Consider the following 9,744-nt stretch of genomic DNA (forward strand, 5'->3'; position numbering starts at 1 on the left):
TCGATATGCTACACATAATCGAAATTCAATTGAAGATCCTAGGGTTAGCACAAGCGCATAGTTGTATTTAGGGGTGCAAACGAGCGAGCCAAGCCCAAGCTCGACCCTGCTCGTTTTGACTTATGAAGACTTGAGCTTGAGCTCGGCTCGTCAGTTGTTATTTTAAGCTCGGCCTCGGCTCGCTTATTATTACTTTATACGCGTCTTTAATTATTTTTATATATTTTGAGAAAACTTTAAATGGATCGAGGTCAAAAAAGCACGTCTTGTTTCGAGCTTTTAATCTATCCGAGCTCGAGTAGCTTGCGATCGGCTCGTCTCGTTTGCATTCCCTAGTAGTATTCGGCTATTCGCACATAGGGACCAATGAAAGTGGTTATATTGTTGATAGCAGTGTTGAGGATATGGAGTTGTACATCACAAGGGGTGTTATTTCTGTTATCAATTACTTTTGCTGAAGCCACTCGAGTGTTACTACTCAAAATGCTTGGACGGCCCATGAGCATGGTTTTGTGGCCTTCGCCTAGTTTTACAGTTGAAAAATGATGCCACAGCCACTGAATTATTGTTATTAGAGACCTAGATGTTAAGGAAGCAGCATGTTGTTGGCATATTTGTAATGCTGTGCAGCGTTTCTGTTGATGTGACTTTTGCTCCACCATACAAGAGTTCCTCCTAGTCTCCTACGTCTAAAGTCTTTCTTGAGATCAAGAAAGTTTAAGAGAGGAGTTTTGTTATGAAATATAGTTTGAAAGAATAAGAATCATTTTGGGTCATTAAGTCATAAAAAGAATCTTTTTCCTTTTTATGATTTGTTATGTATTACACATTCTGTAACATGATACAAATTAACAGAACGTTATTGATCTTGCTTTATTTTCTATAGACTGATGCTTGGAAGGCTTCGCCACTTCATTTGGAGGACATGTTCTGTAAACATAATGCCAGGTAAGATGAAAAAATTAAGCAGTTATTGTATGCATTGATTTTAAAAAGTTAATCTATAGTTTAATGGAATCAACTTATTAATTAATATATAGTTGGCATCTTTATCTTTTATCATATGAAATGTAAACTAGAGCGTTGGCATTTTGTACTCTGTAAGGTTAAAAATACATACGTTATACATTGTTTGCTTTAAATCATTAGTCTAATACAATGCTTGTGATGTCTCTTTTATTTTTTATTTGGTTTTGAGTTGATGATCTGTTAAAATATGCAAGTACATGCACTTTAAGTTCATGATCTGACTTGTTTTGTGTTGACCAAATTTTCAACTCATTAGAGCTTCTGTTTTGTATGATATGCAGCAATGTTGACAGCAGTAAGAACACTAGCAAGATACCAGGTAATTTGATCAAACCTTGACTAAAATGTATTGCTTGTGAAGAGGCTATTTCAACTCATTTTTTTACTAATAGGTTGATTTCGGTTTTGTTTAGTAATTTAGTTTCACTAATCTCAAACGTGTTAAATAAAAGCTCATGAGTCTGATATAATCCATCATCCCCATGACCCACCGTGAGTCTGTGACCTGGTTACTTGTTTAGAGCATGTCAAACTCACCCATGTTGATCCATTCAAACTTTGCACGATTCTGTTGGGTTCTCGCATGCATGTAGAAGATTAGGTCCATGTTCTCATAGTTTCCCACGTTTCCTAATTATCGCATCCATGAACCCATGCACTATAGACGTTTCTTTCTGCATATTCAATACTTTGTATTTGCATTTGAAAGTCAAGAATAAAATTGTTTCAAATTACTTGTGTTACACTAATTTACTTGCTTATTTGGGAGACAGCCAATCTCTAATCCGGCTACTATCAGAGTCAAACTGGTTGAAAGTCATTTAAAATTAAATTTTAATCCATACAGCCTCCTAATTTTGTAATCATAAGTAATTTATTAGTCTTTTCCATATCTTTCTAAAAAGGTGTTTGCGAGTCAGCCCAACATAACCTGTTTCAACCCGGAAACTGTTTGGACCCATTACCAAACGCGTGTGCCATGGTTGGTTTTTAGTTCAAACGAAAATATAGTTTTTGGTCTTTTGAAAACCATTCGATTCCGCTTATTTCGGCTTCACCATTTGCACTTGAAATTTTGTACCCCAAAAAAGGCCCAAAATAATAAATTTGGGCCTGAAACTTTGAGCTTTTTTAATTTTTTTTGTTAATAATGGTTAATTGGTTATTACACATTTGGACCTAAAGTTTTTGGGCTACACAGTTTGTTAATTTCTTATTATTACTTAAACTCAGTTTTTTGGTTTGGTTCGGCTTTTCAGTTTTGGTTGATAGCAAACCGAGACCAAACCAAAAAATCAGTTTTTAAAACAAACACGAAACCAAACCGTCGGTTTTATCTGGGTTCGGTTACTTCGATTCAGTTACATCAGTTATTCTGGTTTTGGTTCGGCAATTTCGGTTCCATGCACCTTTTAAGTTTTGTATATACAACATTGTTTCTAAATCATTTATTCAACATTTTAGTGTTAGGAAATGATGAGCCTATGGAAAATGAGAAAGTACACCCTACCAATGAAGTAGCCACCACCAAGAAAAAGAAGAAAAAAGTTATTGTTGCGAGTGACGATTGTGCTCTTAAAGATCAACCAGAAGTCACCAACAAAAAGAAAAAGAAATCTGGCAAGAACTCGGGTCAACTATCAACTGATACTATAGTCAATGAAGCAGAACTGCAACCAAAAAAGAAGAAAGCAAAGCATGATTTGGTTTCTTCAACTGATGATGCAGTAAATGATTCAAAAATAGATAATTTAACCAAGAAAATTAAAGACAAGAAAAAAAATAATATTGAAAAAGTTAAGTTAGACGCGTGTACAACTAATGAAGATGAGGTAGTAACTGAAGTTGCACAAAAAGATAAAAAGAAGAAAAGGAAAACGAGAACTGATGAAGGCTTAAATGTTCAGCCAGATGCGATGGAAGAGGAGAAAAGGAAAAGATCATTTTCTGATGAAAATGAAAAAAAGACGGAAACTTTCAAAGAAAAAAAGAGCAGAAAGGAAGAAATTAATGATCTAGAAATATCTAATAAACAGTTTTATGGAGAGTCGAATGGGAAAGTCAAAACAGATGGAGTTAAATCCAAGAAAAAACAAAGTAATGCTACAGTGGAGGTACATTAACCGATTTGTCATCTAATCATTTTAATATTTGATATTTTTTGGAGGTGAAATGGGTGAGTCGAATGGGTTTGGTTAATTTGTTTTGTTATGGGTCGAAGTTTGAAACATTTTTGGTTGGATTTAGCTTGACCCAAAACACTTCTTTGCCCAAATTTATTAAATTTGAAGCTTTATGAATTAAAAACTTGTTATTTTAATGGCCGTGTAAGTTCTCTAATATAATGAATTTGAAGCTTTATGCATTAAAAATACACTTTGGATGACTTTCGACCTGTTTGACATGTTTTGTTATGGGTCAAAATTTGAAACATTTTGGGTCGGATTTAGCTTGACCCGAAGCAAAAAATTGCTCAAATATATTAAATTTTATATAAATTATTGGTGTGTAAACATTTACAATAGTTGGATTGTTTTAATAGGAGTATAAGTTCTCTTATAAAATGATTTATGAATCTTTATGCATTAAATATACACTTTTGGTGACTATCAGGATCAACCTATTTGACTGTTTTGTTCTGTTTTGTTATGGATCAAAGTTTGAAATTTCTGGGCGGTTTTAACTCGACTGGAAATTTTTTTGCCCAATTTTTTTAAGTTTTATATAAATTATTGTTTTGAAAGTATTTACAAAATTGTTACTGTTTTAATAGTAGTATAAGTTCTGTAATAAAATGTTTATGAAACCCTATGCATTAGAAATACACTTTTGGCGACTTTCGACTCGTTTGACCCGTTTCTTTTTAAGCGATTTATAAAAATACCAGTTCGACCTGTTAGAGATTACATCCAACCCAAATACCCAATTAGGTTACAGAAAGTTGGTAAAAAAAATCACGTAATATTTATAAAAACCAATGTGTTAATAGAAATTGGTGTTTTTGCAGCCAAAGACAGTCAGCGTATTTCAAAGGGTGAAAATTGATGAAGTTGAATTCGCTCATGATAAATTGCAAGATAATTCGTATTGGGCAAAGGTAATAATTACCCTGTTATCTGGTATGCATAAACTTTTTTCACTTAGTATGCTTAATTAAAAAATTAAGACTTTATTGAATGCTAACAATATTCATTTTGCTTGTTGCAGGGTGGCGCGGAGATCGGTTATGGTGCTAAAGCACAAGAAGTTCTAGGTCAAGTGCGAGGGAGGTATGTTAATTCTTTGCATGTGATAAAAACCGAACTGAATTTATGGATTTTTTTAGGCACAAATTCATTTTTTTGAACCAAAATCTTTTCTTTTGGCCCAGATTTTTTTTGGGTCCAAAATTGCCAAATCGAATCCAAACTGAAAACCGAAACAGAACGTATTTCAAAAAGTCAAGACCAGAGTTTTCAGTTTTTTATTCAGTTAGAGCCAAAACCAAAAACCTATCCATTCACACCCCTAGAAATCGCACAGGTGATTGCCCTGGAAAATTGATGTCATTTGGTCAACCATGGTAAAAAATAGTACATTTCCAACCAGTCAAATGGGTAAAATTGTAAAATATGGTTGAAAGCGTGTCTTAACAGTGGCGAAAACCATCCAAAGTGTTTTCAAATGCTTAAAATATCTTAAATTGCCTTGTCAAAAAGAGTGGAGTGCTGTTTTAATATTATAAATATAATCTTAATCAGTACATTAATTATTTGTAGAATAAAACAAGGAAAGTTGTTGAAGGTCTCTACCCAACCTGAATTTAAAATTACTCGTTTTGTCTTTGATTTGTTTCTACTCGTTAGTCGTTACCCAACCCGCTTGACCCGCCAATTTTCCACCTCTTGTAACATTTTATTTAATAGTATATAGCCATAATATTTAATTAAGATGCTCAAATAACAAAAAGGCAATCTGGAAAATTTCTACTGAATATATACAATATATTGTACCACAAACATAGAAATCAGTACGGTGCTTTATACTTGGGCTTGCAAACGAACCAAACAGACATGAACACAACATGTCCGTGTTCATTCATTTAACTTCAACCGAACAAATGATTGAACACTAAGAAAATGAACATGTTCGTGCACATATACACACAAAGATAATTGCTAAAACAAATGGGGGTTTTCTTGTTCATGTTCGTGCACTAAGAAATTGAACATGTTCGTGTTCATTTTTGTTCGTTCGTTAACTGTATAATAAATGAACGGTTCACATACATACACACACGGAGATAATTGCTAAAACTAGTTAAAAGTCATGCAAAGAATAATGTGTTAAGCCTTAAAGGTTAATGAACAATAGTAAGCTGTAACCGCATAAAAAAATTTAATGAATATGTTTAACACATGTATATGAGCTAACTTAAACAAATGTAAACTAACAAACATAAATGAACGTAAACAGATTTAAATGGACGAACATTCACGAATATAAATGAATGAATGAGACATGTTCTTGTTCATTCGTTTAACTAAATGAACACTTTTTTTTTGTCCACGTTCGTTTGTTAGTATAATACATAAACAAACATCCCGCCAAACGGTGCACAAACTCTTTACTGAAATTCAGTTCGTTTACGGGCTGTACCTATTTATACTAAATGTATATAAAAAAGAGAATATAATATGAAAGTAGAATCATAACTTGGAAGAACATTAAAGAATCTGTAAACTTTATGGATTAAACTATGGATACTATTGAACACCTCTTTTGGATGGGTCAGGTAACGGGTCGGGATTTTAAACTTTCTGTTTGATTTGTAGGGATTTTCGGCATGAGAAGACAAAGAAGCGGGGAAGCTATAGGGGAGGCCTTATCGACCAACAATCGCACTCCATAAAGTTTGATTATTCTGATGAAGAGTGACTATTATTAGTCATTTGTTGAAATGAAATGCTTCTACCAATTTTAATATTTCCAATATCACTATCATTATATTTGAAGGTATATCAAAGGATAGATGTTTTGAATTGTTCATAAAATTGTTTAGTCAAAAAGGAAAAAAAGATAATGCATGATTTATCAACAACCTTTGCTAGACGAGTTTATGCATTTTTTTTCCAGAATATTCTTTATGCCTTTGAGTGACTATTATTATCATTATCAACAAAGATAATGCATGTTGAGATGAAAGGCTTTGACCAAGAAAAATATAGGCCTAAATGGACACAATGTGGCAATGTCAATGATTTAATATTGTGCAAGAAATAAATATATAGGCATGACTTGAAAGGCTAGATTCTCTATACAAAGGTCACCTTATGACATATTAGCCCCAATGAAAACAACCTTTTTAAGAGGCATGAAAAGCATCATATTCGACTCTTGCTTGATATAAGTTAAGGTTAAACTTAGCTTACGCATGGAGAGCATTTTATTTAGACGATATTTGGACATGAATCAAATTTATATGTTTTTAGAACGACATGTTTTGACCTTGACACGTTTGACCTGATACGTTCTGTACCGATGTCTATAGTGGGTTTTAATTACGTATTATAGGTGGGTTTGCCCTATTTTACTTATATACTTATATAAATGGAAGTAAATATCCTTTATCGACTACATCGCCACCCTCACCACAGTTTTGTGAAAAAGGAAGATGAACGGGGCATATCATCGCTGTGTGAGACTCTTTCACCACACCAAATATAGTCGTTTGGCTAGTCGTTATGGTTTATCATCATCATCGAGTGGCGCGATTAATATTCTCATGACGGTCATCGAAGCTACCAAGATATTAGATGATAAAGCTGAGTTGTCGCCTAGCAAGAAGAGCTCACATAAACAGAGACCGAGAAGCGGTAATAGACGAGTGTGGTGTGGTTTTTAATCATTTAAAACATGTAGAATTTATTAGTTCATGCAGAATTAAATGTGTGTTTTATTTCATATGAATTCTTAATATTCTATATATAGTTACAGTTCATATGCCTATCGGTTTGGTTTAGCTGTGTTAGTGTATATTGCCAAAACAACTTTTAAATCATGATAATCGTATGTTTAATTGTGTTTTGTAATCGTTTAAATTATGAAGAGTTTAGTAGTTCATAAGGATTTGTATGTGTAGCGGTTTATTTACTATGAATTCATAACATTGTGTTATAGTTCATAGCTTTATAAATCCGTAAATTGTTCTTATAAAAACGATACAATTCATATTACACGTGTTAAATAATGAAAGACATGTTCAATTTATAAAAGTAATTTTATGAACAAACTTAATTTTTTTAAATAAAAAACATTTTATAAATAAGAATTATAGAAATATTATTATTATTATTTAATAGCAGAGGCAGGATACGATAAATTTGAATAAAAAAGAATTATAGAAATATTTATATTTATAATTAATGGGAGAGAGGGTCGGAAAAAATAAGACAATGATGCACAAGAGATTATAAATATCAGATATTATATAGATAAGAAATTTATCTTACCCACTTTATTTTTAATTCATCTTTTGTGACAATCACGAAGCTTAAAACTTCACTTATTGTCTATGAAAAGACAAAACCTTGTTAAATATTTTAATACCGATAGATCAAATGCTTAAGAAAATGTCAATTTAATTAACTCATAAACATATAAGCCATTTAAACATAACTATATAATTTGAAATCCATAAATCTTAGTATGTTGTAATCGACAACACATCTATCAAAGTCAACTGCAACCTCACAGCTAATGAGACAAAAGATGTCACATAGTTCACCTTTAAAAAATATTTTATGGAATATAATAACAAAGTAATAAAATATTTTGAATTTGTTATGACATATATAACATTATGGTTAAGAGTATCTAAGGTATAAATAATTGACAATTTACATTTATTATATAACCTATTAGATTTAGTTGGCAAGTATTGTGATACAAGTCTACAACCAATCAACCATAAATATGCTCACGGATTCGATTCATCAACAAAAATGAGACGTTTATATGGTGCTTCATTCCATTCCTATATGTTAATATTTTACTAACTTTTTCAAATCCCTTTTTTCCTTTATAACAACTAAATTTCTAATAAACACAAGGTAATGGTTCATTTCATTTTTATATATTAATCAAATAGGACAATAGATTGATAATGATGCATTTCATTTCCTCTTTCATTCTATTATCTTTCTTTTCATTGTCCATTATCATATCAAACATACCCTCACGGGATCAAAAAAGTGTTTCAAACTACCAAGCCGAATCATCATACAACCAAACTTGCCGATCTGGCCCACCCACCTAACTTGCAACTTGTCCAGTTTGATTTATTGTCATCCGACACTACTGTCAACGATTCAGCGTATAATTCATGTTTAAACTAGTCGAATGAGATCATATCTGTCCTAGTTTGTCCTTTCATTTTCATATAGTATTCTAAATGATGTAATATGCTTATACTTTTATATACAATTAGACATTGATGGGATGATTATCAAAAGTTATATTAATAAATAAATAATGTTACATATGAATATACCAATAGCTATCTGGTCATTTTGCCAAATCAAATTAGATTTTGTTATTTTATAAAATGTTGAAGATAGCAACCTAAATCTATATATATTGTGATATTCGTCCGTACCTATCATCGGATGGGAACAACGAAAATGAAAGCCGCCACTAAATAGTTGACATTGTCAGCCACATATATTAATAACACATGAAAATGTTTTTATTTATTTATCTATATTATGACAACTTGTGTTCATTTCACTCTAAATTTTCACAACATAATATACATACACAATCAAATTGAAGTATAAAATTATTTTGAATTAACCATTTTATCCTTATATTTCAAGACTTCAAAGTTTCATATTTATCATTATAACTTTATGTAACTTTTTAACTTTTTATTTATTTTTACTTTTTAATTATTAACTTAAACGATGGTCTTTTTACCAAGTTTTTTTTTACGAGATCTTTTGTATTTACTATGATTATTAGGTTAGAACCCGTGTGATACACGTGTCTTTTAAAAAATACAACAAAAAGAATGGATTTAATATGTTATTAATAACATACCTTATGGATTTATATTATAATCACAAATTTAACGGATTATTTTACATAAATCTGTCGGAATGAAAAAAAAAGACAACTAATAAAAGACAGTTTAATAACACAAATAATAAGATATGTAAACAATTATATAACTTTAAAAACATACAAAATACAATTACCTGAATATCTCCTTACATACAACGTTTGTAGTCATATTTGTAACTTTACCTATCTTATCTAATATTAATAGTTTTAGTAATTATCTACTCTAGAAATTCAAACATGAATACAATAACATAAATTTAAAACTTTTACAAGATAACAAAAGTCATAATATCTTTTAATTATAAGATAACATTTCCTAATAATCTAGTGTGAAATTTTCTTGTAAATTCCTCATACTTTTATTACATCCTTTCTTCATTTCCTCATCTTTCATTTGTTGCATTCGTTGTTCCATAAAATTAAATTACGTTTATAACTTCTGAACAAATTTGATACTATTTTAAAACAACTTGTTTGAACCCAAACTCATTCCGTTCATAACCCAGGTCGAACCCAACTCATTTTACTCAAAAACCAATTGACATAAACTTATTTTAAGCTAAATATGAATACAACCTTCCATTTAAATTCACATAAAAAAATAAGTATACA

The 9,744-nt window shown here is 31.1% G+C and overlaps 1 long non-coding RNA gene across 1 annotated transcript; it reads left to right on the top strand.

Moving 5' to 3' along the window:
• The first annotated feature begins 2,961 nt into the window (after positions 1–2,961).
• LOC143568611 (uncharacterized) lies at positions 2,962–6,091 on the top strand. The gene is made up of 4 exons (XR_013141598.1): positions 2,962–3,143; positions 4,037–4,126; positions 4,237–4,298; positions 5,844–6,091. It is a non-coding gene; the product is annotated as an uncharacterized LOC143568611 (long non-coding RNA).
• The last annotated feature ends 3,653 nt before the right edge of the window (positions 6,092–9,744 follow it).

This window comes from Bidens hawaiensis, unplaced genomic scaffold (genome assembly GCF_021521415.1).
Source record: "Bidens hawaiensis isolate Kalapana, Puna unplaced genomic scaffold, B.hawaiensis_p1.1 tig00024026_1, whole genome shotgun sequence".
Lineage (NCBI taxonomy): Eukaryota > Viridiplantae > Streptophyta > Magnoliopsida > Asterales > Asteraceae > Bidens > Bidens hawaiensis.